This window comes from Crocodylus porosus, unplaced genomic scaffold, assembly GCF_001723895.1.
Source record: "Crocodylus porosus isolate Cpor-Errol unplaced genomic scaffold, CroPor_comp1, whole genome shotgun sequence".
Taxonomy (NCBI): domain Eukaryota; kingdom Metazoa; phylum Chordata; order Crocodylia; family Crocodylidae; genus Crocodylus; species Crocodylus porosus.
The window spans coordinates 36,903,517-36,907,750 of record NW_017728886.1 but is presented as its reverse complement, the minus strand read 5'-3'; the positions used below and the strand labels follow the sequence as shown (position 1 = coordinate 36,907,750).

The 4,234-nt window shown below is 36.8% G+C and overlaps 1 protein-coding gene across 2 annotated transcripts in view; it reads left to right on the top strand.

Moving 5' to 3' along the window:
* PTER (phosphotriesterase related) overlaps positions 1–4,234 on the top strand; it is a 33,045-nt gene that overhangs the window by 6,953 nt on the left and 21,858 nt on the right. The gene's annotated exons all lie outside the window — the stretch shown is intronic.

Here is a 4,234-nt window from a genome sequence, read left to right as displayed (position 1 = left end):
TTCCTGCCCTTTGGGCAGGGGGCTGGACTCGATGATCTCCCGAGGTCCCTTCCAGCTCTAATGTCTATGAAATCTATGAAGTCCCAATTTTCAAAACTGTTAGGCTGCTTGAAGACATAATCTCCCAAATAAATGGCTCTTTAAGCTTGGTGTGGCCCTGTGCCGAGTACAGGATGTGCCCAGAAGTGGCATCACATTAGTTGGACCCAGATCGCCCAACATCTATATAGATCAGGTGCTTCCGCAGGACTTTTTGGTGCTTTTATGTAATAGCCAGTTGATTCAGGTTTAGATAAAAGTGCCAAAAAGCACTGCCGAAACGCCTGATCTATACAGATGTTGTGGAGCCAGGTCAAACTAACACACTGCCCCTTCTGGTAAAGTGCTGTTTTTTTGGGTTTTTTTCACGTTTGTCAGTGCCCTTAATGTATTAAATCCCAACAATTTTAAAATGGAATTTGAATCTGTTGAATGCTGCAATGACCATATTCATCTTGGGACACTGCAGATCACAAAGCCAAACTGAAGTTAATGAGAACCTAGTGCCAAAGCATTCTCAGTAAATGGGATCTTCCCGTGGAGATTAAATGAAATTTGCCAGAGTCGGCCAATCTTTAAGATACGCTGCAAAACTTTCTTCCTAGAAAAGCCTTTGTATCGTAAGAATGATGTTAACAACTTTCATGTCTTCTTCTAATAAGCACCCCAGCAACCAACCATCCAAAAGTGGGAATGTGGAGGGCATTATTAAAAAAATCAAACTCCTCAACAGAATTATTACCCTAAAAAAGAAGTAATAGGGAATTCATTAGGAGTACTGATTTTCTGTGGAAAGTACTCTAGCAATGGGTGGCTGTATAAAAACTAAATAGATGGATACTAGGATATATAATGAGAAATTAGTGGAGTTATAAAGATATGTTTTGTTTATATGGGCCTAATCCACATATTTGATGTGAAGTGCTTAACTGAGGTCAGATTCATCAGTCAGAAGAGAATTATTGTGTAGTAATATTGATCATAAGTAGGTGCTAAAATAAAACGCACACACTTCTGTATGCTTTTGTATTTTATTAGCAAGGTTGAGTTGCCTCATTTAAAAATATCCTAGGTGTGTTAAAAAATAACATGTTTTACTATAGTGAAAATGAATAGCAATGTCATGAAATTACACTTTGAAATTGTTATGCTACTTAAAGCTAATATGTACCCTCTCCTTTAAATTCTTTCTAAAATATGTTCTGTTAATTTGCAATGCATGTAGGATGTAATTCTATAATTGAGGTCCATTGAGGTTATTTGGCATAGAATTGGGCCCTTTAGGTAGTTACCTCTCTCTGTATATAAATACTTAATTTATGTTACATCACATTTCCTACAGTCATATGATTATATAAGGAAAGGCACTATTAAATTAATCATGTGGAATGAAGAAGACCTCTTATTTTTAATGTTCTTAAATGTAACAAATAGCTATTGAGCCATACTTATTACTTTTCATACATTTTCTGTCACAGCAATCTGGATTTAGTGTTGTTATAATCTTATATTGTAATGTAACAACAATCAAATGATTTCTATATGTGTCTAGAGAGAATGTATGCTTCCATTATAATATGCTTACCAAATCAAAATGATAGCAGTATGGAGGCTGTTTATATGATTAAATTGTAGCAATATGAGATTACCACAGGAAACAAGTAATCCAAACCTAGGGACTCTTCCCATTATAAGACCATTATAACAGCATAACAACTAGAATGCAAGTGTCAGATGAAAAAAACAATAAAGGACTGATCCTGCCATTAAGACTCAGACAGACTGCCTGTTGGACTCACTGAAGGCTTTACCTGAGTAACAAATATGTCATCCAATAATACCAAATAATACTTAATAATGCCTAATAATACCTGTAGAAAAAGTATTCACTTTATCACTATTTAGCTGCAGCATAAACATGAGAATGTTTGTGTACTTTATAACTGATTGTTTTAAAATTCATTCACAGTTATTGTAATAAATTCTTGTTAGTTGTTCAAAAACCACAGTGAAAAACTCAGCCTTGGAGTTATTTTTCTAAGATAAAGCTGTCAAAACGTATACACATTAATTGGGTTTTCAGAAACTGTCATTTTATCCTGCATTTGAGTAGTACCTAGCCCAACTGATACAACAGACTTGCCAGAGCTTGTAGGCACTGCTGCAATGCAAAATATTTTTCAGATACACTTCTTAGAATGTCTTGTTTCAGATCAGAGCTTGCCTTTTCCCTCCCTCTTAGTGGGAGTGGACATTTGGCTGATGTTTCTTGGAACTAGGCTAAGGTTCAGGAAATGCAGCTTGCACAAATGGCATATACACTTTAAATGCATATTATATTGTTGAAATCAAAATGGGAATAGGAGCTTTCCCAAAAGCGTTAGATAAACTCAGTTTTTAATTTTCCTTGTCTGTCCCTTCAGCATGGCGAATTCTCTTTTGAACAGTATTTGGTTTTTAATTATTCTTTGTCCTTCTGTTTAACATAACATGTCTCTTTAATGATTTACTCTTCTTTCTAAATGGTAATAATGATTAGAATTACATTAGGCAACAGGTTTCCTTAAGAAATTCATGTCTTCCTCATTTTGCACAACTGATATTCCTGGGTTCTGTACAAAACCTTTCCACTAAGCTGTCAGTTAGCGTTTAAGTTGTTTTAAGGCTGTTGTTGTGGCCTCACAGTAGTAGTAGTTTATTCACGACAGGTAGACCTTTTTATTTTTAGATTTCCATGTTTTCCTTCACAAATCCTCTTCCATATAACCAAAATATTTCTTTGCTATTGTAGGAGGTCAGGGTTTTCCCGTAACTTTATTACCTAGGAAAACCAGCTATGCACAGAGTTAAATAGCAATTATTCAGACCTCAGAACTTATTTTTATTCTGTGTTGGATGTGAATGATTTGTTAATGTTCAAGTATGACTGTATTCACACCTAATGAGTACATGCTTATAGGAGCAGGTGTACTGTGCTGAACTCACAGAGCAGGAATTTGATACAGAAGAACTTGGTCACTGTAGTGTTCAGCACTGCAGCATCTAACTTTTAAGCACTTTGCTGACTAGTGAAATCTACAGTCCTGATCACTTGCGTAGGTGCTCTATACAATGCATGGGGAAAGTCAGGTGCTTAAGAATAGGATCCTCAAAAGCCAGTACTCCATGAGGAAAGCTCTGTAGGCAAACCAAAAAGAAAGGCTCAGGACTGGGACGAATCCCTCTGGGCTGTGAAGAAGCACCTATATCCCATCAGGAAATCACAAGCTGGAATTTTCTTCTGGAGCTAGATGCTAATGTTGCCATTTCTTCCAAAGCATAACCAGTGGAGGATGAGCAACCTTTATACACTGGTTGCATTACTAGGGTACTCAGGCAGGATATAAAAGACCCATTTCTCTCCTTTATTGAGGACATTTGAACTGGAATCCTTTACTTTCATGAAGAATGCTCCCATCATTGATTTATACAGGGTTAGCCTCTCTTCCTCTCTCCTGTTGAATAGAATAATTAAATATTCATTGGCCCAGAGACAGCAAAAGTGAGCACAACTCTAAAATTTTAGCCGGTCATAGGGGAGACCTGGATCCAGTCCCTACTCCAATGAATACTTATTCTAAATACTGAAATAACCATTGGAACTGGGACTAGGTGGTTCCTGGTACTTGCAGAAGCAAGCTGCAAGATACCTTTAGAATTTGATGGAGGAAACAGAGGTGCATACAGACGTTCAGCAACAGCTGGGCAGAGTCTTGGGGATCTAAGAGAAGAAACATTTTCAGAGAACTAAATTGATTGTCTATAAAACATGAAACATGTTTCAGCAAAACACATGAGCCTAGAGTTCACTGGGGCTATTCACATCTTTAAATTAAAACATGTGTTTGTGCTGTGTGGGGGCTTAATTGCAAAAAGTGTTTAACTCCCGCATTTTAAGATATGAACAAACTACGGTACCATTAGGTGAACATGTTAAGAATACATCATTTTAACATGCCAGATAGTGCTCTTTGTGAAAATGTCAACAAGAGAGGTAATTGAACAATGACCTATCCCAGCAGAACATCAGTTATCATATTAATTATCATATTTACTTACATACAACTGTGAGAGAGTGCTTATGCTAAGCAAGGCCTAGCATTAAAAAAAATGCACTAAAACTCCCAGAATGCTTCAAGGAGGTTGAGGAGTCAGC